This window comes from Prunus avium, chromosome 1 (assembly GCF_965620075.1).
Source record: "Prunus avium chromosome 1, drPruAviu1.hap1.1, whole genome shotgun sequence".
In the NCBI taxonomy this organism is placed as follows: Eukaryota; Viridiplantae; Streptophyta; class Magnoliopsida; order Rosales; family Rosaceae; genus Prunus; species Prunus avium.
Genome location: NC_142284.1, coordinates 24,338,724 through 24,354,941, shown reverse-complemented (window position 1 = coordinate 24,354,941; position 16,218 = coordinate 24,338,724). Strand labels below are relative to the sequence as shown.

At 41.7% G+C, this 16,218-nt stretch overlaps 1 non-coding gene across 1 annotated transcript; it reads left to right on the top strand.

Annotated features, from left to right (window-relative positions):
• The first annotated feature begins 16,111 nt into the window (after positions 1–16,111).
• Positions 16,112–16,218, top strand: LOC148297637 (small nucleolar RNA R71). Its single transcript, XR_015833275.1, has one exon. It is a non-coding gene; the product is annotated as a small nucleolar RNA R71 (small nucleolar RNA).

Sequence of the window (16,218 nt, the reverse complement as noted above, 5' to 3'; positions counted from 1 at the left end):
TCCAATCGCTAGAAGTATGGAATACACCAACCACTCCAATTAGGAACGAACTGCCGTTGAACTTGAATTGTCCAATTTGGAACACCTATTGATTTGGGATCGAGCCCAAAACTTGGGCAACAACATAATATGGTGGGAGGAGTCATTTGGAGAGTTTTGAGTGAAATCCAATCGCTAGAAGTATGGAATACACCAACCACTCCAATTAGGAACGAACTGCCGTTGAACTTGAATTGTACAATTTCTCACACCTACTGATTTCGGATAGAGCCCAAAACTTGGGCAACATCATAATATGGTGGGAGGAGTCATTTGGTGCGTTTTGAGTGAAATCCAATCGCTAGAAGTATGGAACACACCAACCACTCCAATTAGGAACGAACTGCCGTTGAACTTAAATTGTCCAATTTCTCACACCTATTGATTTCGGATCGAACCCCAAACTTGGGCAACAACATAATATGGTGGGAGGAGTCATTTGGTGAGTTTTGGGTGAAATCCAATCGCTAGAAGTATGGAATACACCAACCACTCCAATTAAGAACGAACTGTCGTTGAACTTGAATTGTCCAATTTGGAACACCTATTGATTTCGGATCGAGCCCAAAACTTGGGCAACATCATAATATGGTGGGAGGAGTCATTTGGTGAGTTTTGAGTGAAATCCAATCGCTAGAAGTATGGAATACACCAACCAATCCAATTAGGAACGAACTACCGTTGAACTTGAATTGTCCAATTTGGAACACCTATTGATTTCGGATCGAGCCCAAAACTTGGGCAACATCATAATATGGTGGGAGGAGTCATTTGGTGAGTTTTGAGTGAAATCCAATCGCTAGAAGTATGGAATACACCAACCACTCCAATTAGGACGAACTGCCGTTGAACTTGAATTGTCCAATTTCTCACACCTATTGACTTCGGATCGGGCCCAAAACTTGGGCAACATCATAATATGGTGGGAGGAGTCATTTGGTGCGTTTTGAGTGAAATCCAATCGCTAGAAGTTTGGAATACACCAACCACTCCAATTAGGAACGAACTGCCGTTGAACTTGAATTGTCCAATTTGGAACTCCTATTGATTTCGGATCGAGCCCAAAACTTGGGCAACATCATAATATGGTGGGAGGAGTCATTTGGTGTGTTTTGAGTGAAATCCAATCGCTAGAAGTATGGAATACACGAACCACTCCAATTAGGAACGAAATGCCGTTGAAATTGAATTGACCAATTTCTCACACCTATCGATTTCGGATCGAGCCCAAAACTTGGGCAACATCATAATATGGTGGGAGGAGTCATTTGGTGAGTTTTGAGTGAAATCCAATCGCTAGAAGTATGGAATACACCAACCACTCCAATTAAGAACGAAATGCCGTTGAAATTGAATTGACCAATTTCTCACCCCTATTGATTTCGGATCGAGCCCAAAACTTGGGCAACATCATAATATGGTGGGAGGAGTCATTTGGTGCGTTTTGAGTGAAATCCAATCGCTAGAAGTATGGAATACACCAACCACTCCAATTAGGAACGAACTGCCGTTCAACTTGAATTGTCCTATTTTGAACACCTATTGATTTCGGATCGAGCCCAAAACTTGGGCAACATCATAATATGGTGGGAGGAGTCGTTTGGTGAGTTTTGAGTGAAATCCAATCGCTAGAAGTATGGAATACACCAACCACTCCAATTAAGAACGAACTGTCGTTGAACTTGAATTGTCCAATTTGGAACACCTATTGATTTCGGATCGAGCCCAAATCTTGGGAAACATCATAATATGGTGGGAGGAGTCATTTGGTGAGTTTTGAGTGAAATCCAATCGCTAGAAGTATGGAATACACCAACCACTCCAATTAAGAACGAACTGTCGTTGAACTTGAATTGTCCAATTTGGAACACCTATTGATTTCGGATCGAGCCCAAAACTTGGGCAACATCATAATATGGTGGGAGGAGTCATTTGGTGAGTTTTGAGTGAAATCCAATCGCTAGAAGTATGGAATACACCAACCAATCCAATTAGGAACGAACTACCGTTGAACTTGAATTGTCCAATTTGGAACACCTATTGATTTCGGATCGAGCCCAAAACTTGGGCAACATCATAATATGGTGGGAGGAGTCATTTGGTGAGTTTTGAGTGAAATCCAATCGCTAGAAGTATGGAATACACCAACCACTCCAACTAGGACGAACTGCCGTTGAACTTGAATTGTCCAATTTCTCACACCTATTGATTTCGGATCGAGCCCAAAACTTGGGCAACATCATAATATGGTGGGAGGAGTCATTTGGTGAGTTTTGAGTGAAATCCAATCGCTAGAAGTATGGACTACACCAACCACTCCAATTAGGAACGAACTGCCGTTGAACTTGAATTGTCCAATTTCTCACACCTACTGATTTCGGATCGAGCCCAAAACTTGGGCAACATCATAATATGGTGGGAGGAGTCATTTGGTGCGTTTTGAGTGAAATCCAATCGCTAGAAGTTTGGAATACACCAACCACTCCAATTAGGAACGAACTGCCGTTGAACTTGAATTGTCCAATTTGGAACACGTATTGATTTCGGATCGAGCCCAAAACTTGGGCAACATCATAATATGGTGGTAGGAGTCATTTGGTGAGTTTTGAGTGAAATCCAATCGCTACAAGTATGGCATACACCAACCACTCCAATTAGGAACGAACTGCCGTTGAACTTGAATTGTCCAATTTCTCACAACTATTGTTTTCTGATTGAGCCCAAAACTTGGGCAACATGATAATATGGTGGGAGTAGTCATTTGGTGAGTTTTGAGAGAAATCCAATCGCTAGAAGTATGGAATACACCAACCACTCCAATTAGGAACGAACTGCCGTTGAACTTGAATTGTCCAATTTGGAACACCTATTGATTTCGGATCGAGCCCAAAACTTGGGCAACATCATAATATGGTGGGAGGAGTCATTTGGTGAGTTTTGAGTGAAATCCAATCGCTAGAAGTATGGAATACACCAACCACTCCAATTAGGAACGAACTGCCGTTGAACTTGAATTGTCCAATTTCTCACACCTATTGATTTCGGATCGAACCCCACACTTGTGCAACATCATAATATGGTGGGAGGAGTCATTTGGTGAGTTTTGAGTGAAATCCAATCGCTAGAAGTATGGAATACACCAACCACTCCAATTAGGAACGAACTGCCGTTGAACTTGAATTGTCCAATTTCTCACACCTATTGATTTCGGATCAAGCCCCAAACTTGGGTAACATCATAATATGGTGGGAGGAGTCATTTGGTGAGTTTTGAGTGAAATCCAATCGCTAGAAGTATGGAATACACCAACCACTCCAATTAGGAACGAACTGCCGTTGAACTTGAATTGTCTAATTTCTCACACCTACTGATTTCGGATCGAGCCCAAAACTTGGGCAACATCATAATATGGTGGGAGGAGTCATTTGGTGAGTTTTGAGTGAAATCCAATCGCTAGAAGTATGTAATACACCAACCACTCCAATTAGGAACGAACTGCCGTTGTACTTGAATTGTCCAATTTCTCACACCTATTGATTTCGGATCGAGCCCAAAACTTTGGCAACATCATAATATGGTGGGAGGAGTCATTTGGTGAGTTTTGAGTGAAATCCAATCCCTAGAAGTATGGAATACACCAACCACTCCAGTTAGGAACGAACCGCCGTTGAATTTGAATTGTCCAATTTGGAACACCTATTGATTTCGGATAGAGCCCAAAACTTGGGCAACATCATAATATGGTGGGAGGAGTCATTTGGTGAGTTTTGAATGAAATCCAATCGCAAGAAGTATGGAATACACCAACTACTCCAATTATGAACGAACCGCCGTTGAACTTGAATTGTCCAATTTGGAACACCTATTGATTTTGGATCGAGCCCAATACTTAGGCAACATCATCATATGGTGGAAGGAGTCATTTGGTGAGTTTTAAGTGAAATCCAATCGCTAGAAGTATGGAATACACCAACCACTCCAATTAGGAACGAACTGCCGTTGAACTTGCATTGTCCAATTTGGAACAGCTATTGATTTCGGATCGAGCCCAAAACTTGGGCAACATCATAATATGGTGGGAGGAGTCATTTGGTGAGCTTTGAGTGAAATCCAATCGCTAGAAGTATGGAATACACCAACCACTCCAATTAGGAACGAACTGCCGTTGAACTTGAATTGTCCAATTTGGAACACGTATTGATTTCGTATCGGCCCCAAAACTTGGGCAACATCATATTATGGTGGGAGGAGTCATTTGGTGAGTTTTGTGTGAAATCCAATCTCTAGAAGTATGGAATACACCAACCACTATAATTAGGAACGAACTGCCGTTGAAATTGAATTGTCCAATTTGGAACACCTATTGATTTCGGATCGAGCCCAAAACTTGGGCAACATCATAAAATGGTGGGAGGAGTCATTTGGTGAGTTTTGAGTGAAATCCAATTGCTAGAAGTATGGAATACACCAACCACTCCAATTAGGAACGAACTGCCGTTGAACTTGAATTGTCCAATTTCTCACACCTATTGATTTCGGATCGAGCCCAAAACTTGGGCAACATCATAATATGGTGGGAGGAGTCATTTGGTTAGTTTTGAGTGAAATCCCATCGCTAGAAGTATGGAATACACCAACCACTCCAATTAGGAACGAACTGCCGTTGAACTTGAATTGTCCAATTTGGAACACCTATTGATTTCGGATCGAGGCCAAATCTTGGGCAACATCATAATATGGTGGGAGGAGTCATTTGCTTAGTTTCGAGTGAAATCCAATGGCTAGAAGTAGGGAATACACCAACCACTCCAATTAGGAACGAACTGCCGTTGTACTTGAATTGTCCAATTTGGAACACCTATTGATTTCGGATCGAGCCCAAAACTTGGGCAACATCACAATAAGGTGGTAGGAGTCATTTTGGGAGTTTTGAGTGAAATGCAATCGCTAGAAGTATGGAATACACCAACCACTCCAATTAGGAACGAACTGCCGTTCAACTTGAATTGTCCAATTTTGAACACCTATTGATTTCGGATCGAGCCAAAAACTTGGGCAACATCATAATATGGTGGGAGGAGTCATTTGGTGAGTTTTGAGTGAAATCCAATCGCTAGATGTATGGAATACACCAACCACTCCAATTATGAACGAATTGCCGTTGAACTTGAATTGTCCAATTTGGAACACCTATTGATTTGGGATCGAGCCCAAAACTTGGGCAACAACATAATATGGTGGGAGGAGTCATTTGGTGAGTTTTGAGTGAAATCCAATCGCAAGAAGTATGGAATACACCAACCACTCCAATTAGAAACGAACTGCCGTTGAACTTGAATTGTCCAATTTCTCACACCTATTGATTTCGGATCGAGCCCAAAACTTGGGCAACATCATAATATGGTGGGAGGAGTCATTTGGTGAGTTTTGAGTGAAATCCAATCGCTAGAAGTATGGAATACACCAACCACTCCAATTAGGAACGAACTGCCGTTGAACTTGAATTGTCCAATTTGGAACACCTATTGATTTGGGATCGAGCCCAAAACTTGGGCAACAACATAATATGGTGGGAGGAGTCATTTGGAGAGTTTTGAGTGAAATCCAATCGCTAGAAGTATGGAATACACCAACCACCCCAATTAGGAACGAACTGCCGTTGAACTTGAATTGTACAATTTCTCACACCTACTGATTTCGGATAGAGCCCAAAACTTGGGCAACATCATAATATGGTGGGAGGAGTCATTTGGTGCGTTTTGAGTGAAATCCAATCGCTAGAAGTATGGAACACACCAACCACTCCAATTAGGAACGAACTGCCGTTGAACTTAAATTGTCCAATTTCTCACACCTATTGATTTCGGATCGAACCCCAAACTTGGGCAACAACATAATATGGTGGGAGGAGTCATTTGGTGAGTTTTGGGTGAAATCCAATCGCTAGAAGTATGGAATACACCAACCACTCCAATTAAGAACGAACTGTCGTTGAACTTGAATTGTGCAATTTGGAACACCTATTGATTTCGGATCGAGCCCAAAACTTGGGCAACATCATAATATGGTGGGAGGAGTCATTTGGTGAGTTTTGAGTGAAATCCAATCGCTAGAAGTATGGAATACACCAACCAATCCAATTAGGAACGAACTACCGTTGAACTTGAATTGTCCAATTTGGAACACCTATTGATTTCGGATCGAGCCCAAAACTTGGGCAACATCATAATATGGTGGGAGGAGTCATTTGGTGAGTTTTGAGTGAAATCCAATCGCTAGAAGTATGGAATACACCAACCACTCCAATTAGGACGAACTGCCGTTGAACTTGAATTGTCCAATTTCTCACACCTATTGACTTCGGATCGAGCCCAAAACTTGGGCAACATCATAATATGGTGGGAGGAGTCATTTGGTGCGTTTTGAGTGAAATCCAATCGCTAGAAGTTTGGAATACACCAACCACTCCAATTAGGAACGAACTGCCGTTGAACTTGAATTGTCCAATTTGGAACTCCTATTGATTTCGGATCGAGCCCAAAACTTGGGCAACATCATAATATGGTGGGAGGAGTCATTTGGTGTGTTTTGAGTGAAATCCAATCGCTAGAAGTATGGAATACACGAACCACTCCAATTAGGAACGAAATGCCGTTGAAATTGAATTGACCAATTTCTCACACCTATCGATTTCGGATCGAGCCCAAAACTTGGGCAACATCATAATATGGTGGGAGGAGTCATTTGGTGAGTTTTGAGTGAAATCCAATCGCTAGAAGTATGGAATACACCAACCACTCCAATTAAGAACGAAATGCCGTTGAAATTGAATTGACCAATTTCTCACCCCTATTGATTTCGGATCGAGCCCAAAACTTGGGCAACATCATAATATGGTGGGAGGAGTCATTTGGTGCGTTTTGAGTGAAATCCAATCGCTAGAAGTATGGAATACACCAACCACTCCAATTAGGAACGAACTGCCGTTCAACTTGAATTGTCCTATTTTGAACACCTATTGATTTCGGATCGAGCCCAAAACTTGGGCAACATCATAATATGGTGGGAGGAGTCGTTTGGTGAGTTTTGAGTGAAATCCAATCGCTAGAAGTATGGAATACACCAACCACTCCAATTAAGAACGAACTGTCGTTGAACTTGAATTGTCCAATTTGGAACACCTATTGATTTCGGATCGAGCCCAAATCTTGGGAAACACCATAATATGGTGGGAGGAGTCATTTGGTGAGTTTTGAGTGAAATCCAATCGCTAGAAGTATGGAATACACCAACCACTCCAATTAAGAACGAACTGTCGTTGAACTTGAATTGTCCAATTTGGAACACCTATTGATTTCGGATCGAGCCCAAAACTTGGGCAACATCATAATATGGTGGGAGGAGTCATTTGGTGAGTTTTGAGTGAAATCCAATCGCTAGAAGTATGGAATACACCAACCAATCCAATTAGGAACGAACTACCGTTGAACTTGAATTGTCCAATTTGGAACACCTATTGATTTTGGATCGAGCCCAAAACTTGGGCAACATCATAATATGGTGGGAGGAGTCATTTGGTGAGTTTTGAGTGAAATCCAATCGCTAGAAGTATGGAATACACCAACCACTCCAATTAGGAACGAACTGCCGTTGAACTTGAATTGTCCAATTTGGAACACCTATTGATTTCGGATCGAGCCCAAAACTTGGGCAACATCATAATATGGTGGGAGGAGTCATTTGGTGAGTTTTGAGTGAAATCCAATCGCTAGAAGTATGGAATACACCAACCACTCCAATTAGGAACGAACTGCCGTTGAACTTGAATTGTCCAATTTCTCACACCTATTGATTTCGGATCGAACCCCACACTTGTGCAACATCATAATATGGTGGGAGGAGTCATTTGGTGAGTTTTGAGTGAAATCCAATCGCTAGAAGTATGGAATACACCAACCACTCCAATTAGGAACGAACTGCCGTTGAACTTGAATTGTCCAATTTCTCACACCTATTGATTTCGGATCAAGCCCCAAACTTGGGTAACATCATAATATGGTGGGAGGAGTCATTTGGTGAGTTTTGAGTGAAATCCAATCGCTAGAAGTATGGAATACACCAACCACTCCAATTAGGAACGAACTGCCGTTGAACTTGAATTGTCTAATTTCTCACACCTACTGATTTCGGATCGAGCCCAAAACTTGGGCAACATCATAATATGGTGGGAGGAGTCATTTGGTGAGTTTTGAGTGAAATCCAATCGCTAGAAGTATGTAATACACCAACCACTCCAATTAGGAACGAACTGCCGTTGTACTTGAATTGTCCAATTTCTCACACCTATTGATTTCGGATCGAGCCCAAAACTTTGGCAACATCATAATATGGTGGGAGGAGTCATTTGGTGAGTTTTGAGTGAAATCCAATCCCTAGAAGTATGGAATACACCAACCACTCCAGTTAGGAACGAACCGCCGTTGAATTTGAATTGTCCAATTTGGAACACCTATTGATTTCGGATAGAGCCCAAAACTTGGGCAACATCATAATATGGTGGGAGGAGTCATTTGGTGAGTTTTGAATGAAATCCAATCGCAAGAAGTATGGAATACACCAACTACTCCAATTATGAACGAACCGCCGTTGAACTTGAATTGTCCAATTTGGAACACCTATTGATTTTGGATCGAGCCCAATACTTAGGCAACATCATCATATGGTGGAAGGAGTCATTTGGTGAGTTTTAAGTGAAATCCAATCGCTAGAAGTATGGAATACACCAACCACTCCAATTAGGAACGAACTGCCGTTGAACTTGCATTGTCCAATTTGGAACAGCTATTGATTTCGGATCGAGCCCAAAACTTGGGCAACATCATAATATGGTGGGAGGAGTCATTTGGTGAGCTTTGAGTGAAATCCAATCGCTAGAAGTATGGAATACACCAACCACTCCAATTAGGAACGAACTGCCGTTGAACTTGAATTGTCCAATTTGGAACACGTATTGATTTCGTATCGGCCCCAAAACTTGGGCAACATCATATTATGGTGGGAGGAGTCATTTGGTGAGTTTTGTGTGAAATCCAATCTCTAGAAGTATGGAATACACCAACCACTATAATTAGGAACGAACTGCCGTTGAAATTGAATTGTCCAATTTGGAACACCTATTGATTTCGGATCGAGCCCAAAACTTGGGCAACATCATAAAATGGTGGGAGGAGTCATTTGGTGAGTTTTGAGTGAAATCCAATTGCTAGAAGTATGGAATACACCAACCACTCCAATTAGGAACGAACTGCCGTTGAACTTGAATTGTCCAATTTCTCACACCTATTGATTTCGGATCGAGCCCAAAACTTGGGCAACATCATAATATGGTGGGAGGAGTCATTTGGTTAGTTTTGAGTGAAATCCCATCGCTAGAAGTATGGAATACACCAACCACTCCAATTAGGAACGAACTGCCGTTGAACTTGAATTGTCCAATTTGGAACACCTATTGATTTCGGATCGAGGCCAAATCTTGGGCAACATCATAATATGGTGGGAGGAGTCATTTGCTTAGTTTCGAGTGAAATCCAATGGCTAGAAGTAGGGAATACACCAACCACTCCAATTAGGAACGAACTGCCGTTGTACTTGAATTGTCCAATTTGGAACACCTATTGATTTCGGATCGAGCCCAAAACTTGGGCAACATCACAATAAGGTGGTAGGAGTCATTTTGGGAGTTTTGAGTGAAATGCAATCGCTAGAAGTATGGAATACACCAACCACTCCAATTAGGAACGAACTGCCGTTCAACTTGAATTGTCCAATTTTGAACACCTATTGATTTCGGATCGAGCCAAAAACTTGGGCAACATCATAATATGGTGGGAGGAGTCATTTGGTGAGTTTTGAGTGAAATCCAATCGCTAGATGTATGGAATACACCAACCACTCCAATTATGAACGAATTGCCGTTGAACTTGAATTGTCCAATTTGGAACACCTATTGATTTGGGATCGAGCCCAAAACTTGGGCAACAACATAATATGGTGGGAGGAGTCATTTGGTGAGTTTTGAGTGAAATCCAATCGCAAGAAGTATGGAATACACCAACCACTCCAATTAGAAACGAACTGCCGTTGAACTTGAATTGTCCAATTTCTCACACCTATTGATTTCGGATCGAGCCCAAAACTTGGGCAACATCATAATATGGTGGGAGGAGTCATTTGGTGAGTTTTGAGTGAAATCCAATCGCTAGAAGTATGGAATACACCAACCACTCCAATTAGGAACGAACTGCCGTTGAACTTGAATTGTCCAATTTGGAACACCTATTGATTTGGGATCGAGCCCAAAACTTGGGCAACAACATAATATGGTGGGAGGAGTCATTTGGAGAGTTTTGAGTGAAATCCAATCGCTAGAAGTATGGAATACACCAACCACTCCAATTAGGAACGAACTGCCGTTGAACTTGAATTGTACAATTTCTCACACCTACTGATTTCGGATAGAGCCCAAAACTTGGGCAACATCATAATATGGTGGGAGGAGTCATTTGGTGCGTTTTGAGTGAAATCCAATCGCTAGAAGTATGGAACACACCAACCACTCCAATTAGGAACGAACTGCCGTTGAACTTAAATTGTCCAATTTCTCACACCTATTGATTTCGGATCGAACCCCAAACTTGGGCAACAACATAATATGGTGGGAGGAGTCATTTGGTGAGTTTTGGGTGAAATCCAATCGCTAGAAGTATGGAATACACCAACCACTCCAATTAAGAACGAACTGTCGTTGAACTTGAATTGTGCAATTTGGAACACCTATTGATTTCGGATCGAGCCCAAAACTTGGGCAACATCATAATATGGTGGGAGGAGTCATTTGGTGAGTTTTGAGTGAAATCCAATCGCTAGAAGTATGGAATACACCAACCAATCCAATTAGGAACGAACTACCGTTGAACTTGAATTGTCCAATTTGGAACACCTATTGATTTCGGATCGAGCCCAAAACTTGGGCAACATCATAATATGGTGGGAGGAGTCATTTGGTGAGTTTTGAGTGAAATCCAATCGCTAGAAGTATGGAATACACCAACCACTCCAATTAGGACGAACTGCCGTTGAACTTGAATTGTCCAATTTCTCACACCTATTGACTTCGGATCGAGCCCAAAACTTGGGCAACATCATAATATGGTGGGAGGAGTCATTTGGTGCGTTTTGAGTGAAATCCAATCGCTAGAAGTTTGGAATACACCAACCACTCCAATTAGGAACGAACTGCCGTTGAACTTGAATTGTCCAATTTGGAACTCCTATTGATTTCGGATCGAGCCCAAAACTTGGGCAACATCATAATATGGTGGGAGGAGTCATTTGGTGTGTTTTGAGTGAAATCCAATCGCTAGAAGTATGGAATACACGAACCACTCCAATTAGGAACGAAATGCCGTTGAAATTGAATTGACCAATTTCTCACACCTATCGATTTCGGATCGAGCCCAAAACTTGGGCAACATCATAATATGGTGGGAGGAGTCATTTGGTGAGTTTTGAGTGAAATCCAATCGCTAGAAGTATGGAATACACCAACCACTCCAATTAAGAACGAAATGCCGTTGAAATTGAATTGACCAATTTCTCACCCCTATTGATTTCGGATCGAGCCCAAAACTTGGGCAACATCATAATATGGTGGGAGGAGTCATTTGGTGCGTTTTGAGTGAAATCCAATCGCTAGAAGTATTGAATACACCAACCACTCCAATTAGGAACGAACTGCCGTTCAACTTGAATTGTCCTATTTTGAACACCTATTGATTTCGGATCGAGCCCAAAACTTGGGCAACATCATAATATGGTGGGAGGAGTCGTTTGGTGAGTTTTGAGTGAAATCCAATCGCTAGAAGTATGGAATACACCAACCACTCCAATTAAGAACGAACTGTCGTTGAACTTGAATTGTCCAATTTGGAACACCTATTGATTTCGGATCGAGCCCAAATCTTGGGAAACACCATAATATGGTGGGAGGAGTCATTTGGTGAGTTTTGAGTGAAATCCAATCGCTAGAAGTATGGAATACACCAACCACTCCAATTAAGAACGAACTGTCGTTGAACTTGAATTGTCCAATTTGGAACACCTATTGATTTCGGATCGAGCCCAAAACTTGGGCAACATCATAATATGGTGGGAGGAGTCATTTGGTGAGTTTTGAGTGAAATCCAATCGCTAGAAGTATGGAATACACCAACCAATCCAATTAGGAACGAACTACCGTTGAACTTGAATTGTCCAATTTGGAACACCTATTGATTTCGGATCGAGCCCAAAACTTGGGCAACATCATAATATGGTGGGAGGAGTCATTTGGTGAGTTTTGAGTGAAATCCAATCGCTAGAAGTATGGAATACACCAACCACTCCAACTAGGACGAACTGCCGTTGAACTTGAATTGTCCAATTTCTCACACCTATTGATTTCGGATCGAGCCCAAAACTTGGGCAACATCATAATATGGTGGGAGGAGTCATTTGGTGAGTTTTGAGTGAAATCCAATCGCTAGAAGTATGGACTACACCAACCACTCCAATTAGGAACGAACTGCCGTTGAACTTGAATTGTCCAATTTCTCACACCTACTGATTTCGGATCGAGCCCAAAACTTGGGCAACATCATAATATGGTGGGAGGACACATTTGGTGAGTTTTGATTGAAATCCAATCGCTAGAAGTATGGAATACACCAACCACGCCAATTAGGAACGAACTGCCGTTGAACTTGAATTGTCCAATTTGGAACACCTATTGATTTCGGATCGAGCCCAAATCTTGGGCAACATCATAATATGGTGGGAGGAGTCATTTGGTGAGTTTTGAGTGAAATCCAATCGCTAGAAGTATGGAATACACCAACCACTCCAATTAGGACGAACTGCCGTTGAACTTGAATTGTCCAATTTCTCACACCTATTGATTTCGGATCGAGCCCAAAACTTGGGCAACATCATAATATGGTGGGAGGAGTCATTTGGTACGTTTTGAGTGAAATCCAATCGCTAGAAGTTTGGAATACACCAACCACTCCAATTAGGAACGAACTGCCGTTGAACTTGAATTGTCCAATTTGGAACTCCTATTGATTTCGGATCGAGCCCAAAACTTGGGCAACATCATAATATGGTGGGAGCAGTCATTTGGTGTGTTTTGAGTGAAATCCAATCGCTAGAAGTATGGAATACACCAACCACTCCAATTAGGAACGAAATGCCGTTGAAATTGAATTGACCAATTTCTCACACCTATCGATTTCGGATCGAGCCCAAAACTTGGGCAACATCATAATATGGTGGGAGGAGTCATTTGGTGAGTTTTGAGTGAAATCCAATCGCTAGAAGTATGGAATACACCAACCACTCCAATTAGGAACGAACTACCGTTGAACTTGAATTGTCCAATTTCTCACACCTATTGATTTCGGGTCGAGCCCAAAACTTGGGCAACATCATAATATGGTGGGTGGAGTCATTTGGAGAGTTTTGAGTGAAATCCAAGCGCTAGAAGTATGGAATACACCAACCACTCCAATTAGGAACGAACTGCCGTTGAACTTGAATTGTCCAATTTGGAACACGTATTGATTTCGGATCGAGCCCAAAACTTGGGCAACATCGTAATATGGTGGGAGGAGTCATTTGGTGAGTTTTGAGTGAAATCCAAGCGCTAGAAGTATGGAATACACCAACCACTCAAATCATCCGTGTTGGTACAAGCTCGTTTGCTTCATTCTTCACCACTGTGATACCTGATTTCTTGGGGACAACTTGTATTGGGCTCACCCATTTACTGTCAGAAATAGGGTAAATAATACCAACATCTAAAAGCTTCATTACTTCTTTCCTTACCACCTCCTTCATGTTTGGATTGAGACGTCTTTGGGCATCCCTCTTAGGCACTGCATTGTCCTCCAATAGTATCCTATGCATGCACGATGTTGGGCTTATGCCTTTGATATCTGCAATGCTCCATCCAATCGCAGTTTTGTGCTCTTTTAGAACCCTCAAAAGCTTCTTCTCATCATTTGGTTCGAGGTGTGAGGCAATGATAACAGGTAGAGTCTCACTCTCACCTAAATAAGCATATTTAAGGTGTGTTGGCAATTGCTTTAATTCCAACTCCGGTGCCTGCACAATAGAAGGTAAAACCTTATTAGTAGGTGCGAGTAAAGATTCAAATTGGTTTGCATACCTCTTTCCCACTTCTATGTAGCTATCCATGCTGCAAACAAGCTCAAGAAGTAAAGGAGAGATCACAGCCTCTAATCTGTCCACTTCTTCTTTCCTTATGCTTTGTGTGATGCATGCTTCAATAGGCTCCAAATAACTCATTGGCAGTGCTTCTTTCACCATATTATCAATTGCATCAAGCTGGAAAACTTCATGCTCATCACTTGGAAACTTGGAGGCTTCAAACACTTTGAATGCTATTGTCTCATCAAACACGTTCATAGTCAATGTACCCTTCTTCACATCAATAATTGCACCGGCAGTTGCCATGAATGGACGACCAAGAATGAGTGGTAACTGATTGTCATGAATTGGTGCTTCTTCCATTTCCAACACCAAGAAATCAGCTGGCAAAATCAGCTCTTCTACTTTCACCAAAACATCTTCTAGAATGCCCCTAGGGTACCTGATAGTTCTATCTGCCAATTGAATGCTCACAGATGTGGCTTGCAACTCACCAAGGTTAAGTTTCTCATAAACATGATATGGCATAAGGTTAATGGATGCACCAAGATCAAGCAAAGCTTTTTGAAACTTAAAATCACCAACTATACAAGGTATAGAAAATGAACCTGGATCCTTTAGCTTTGGAGGTAGCTTTCTTTGTAAGACTGCACTAACCTCTTCACTTAATGCAACCTGTTCATGCTCTTTGAATCTCCTCTTGTTAGTGCATAGATCCTTCAAAAATTTTGCATATTTTGGAATCTGAGCAATGGCATTGAGCAATGGGATGTTGATTTGCACTTTCTTGAATATTTCCATTATCTCATCCAAGCCTTGATCTTTCTTTGACTTTGATAACCTGCTGGGAAAGGGTGCAATAGGCCTAAAAGCATTAGATGAAATTGGAACTTGATTAGCATTAGATGATACCTTAGGGCCTGTGCTCTTTCCAAGAGAATTGAGGGGCTGTTTGGTGGAACCTGTGGGCTGCCCTTGTGGTGGCTGAATGATCTCCACGTTTTCTCCATCTTCTTGCTCTTCATTGGCATCTCCAACCTTATTATCAACTTGTTTACCACTTCTCAAGATGTGCACTGCTTTAACTTGCTCATGATGCCTTGGATTCACCTCCGTTTGGCTTGGAAAAGTTCCGGATGCTCTATTGCTCATGGAGGATGCAATCTGCCCAACTTGCACTTCTAGTTTGTTCACTGCATTTTGAAGATTCTGATTGGTTTGCATCTGTTGCCCCATGAACTTCTTGAACATGTCTTGCAATTCTCCCATTTGATCACCCCTTTGCTCTTGTACTTGTTGGGGAGCTTGCTGGAATTGCCTTTGTTGTATTTGAAATCCTGGGGGAGGTCCTTGAGATTGTTGCACATTTGAATTATTGCTCCACCTGAAATTAGGATGATTTCTCCACCCCGGATTGTATGTGTTTGAGTAAGGATCATTATGAGGATTCCTTCCTTGAAGGGCATTTGCTTGCTCTAGCATGTGCTTTGCAAAAGATTGGTCTTGAACTTCCTCTTTGCTTCCTAGAGGGCCAGTCACTGCCTGTTGAAGCAAAGAACACATAACATCAAGTTTTGCATTAATCTCATTATTAGTACTTACCTCAGAGACCACAGCTTTCATAGGAGCTCCTCTTCCTTTATTGTAGCTCCATTGTTGAGAGTTGGTACTCAAAGATTCAAAGAGAGTAAAAGCCTCATCTGCTGTTTTGTTCATCAGTCCTTCTCCACTTGTTGCATCTACCATCATCCTTTCGGAATCAAGCAAACCTTCATAGAAAGATTGCATTTGCATCCAACTCTCTATATTGTGGTGTGGGCAAGAACTCATCATCTCCTTGTACCTCTCCCAGCATTCATGAAAAGCTTCTCCTTCTCTTTGTGTGAAACCAAGAATTTCCTTTCTAATCTT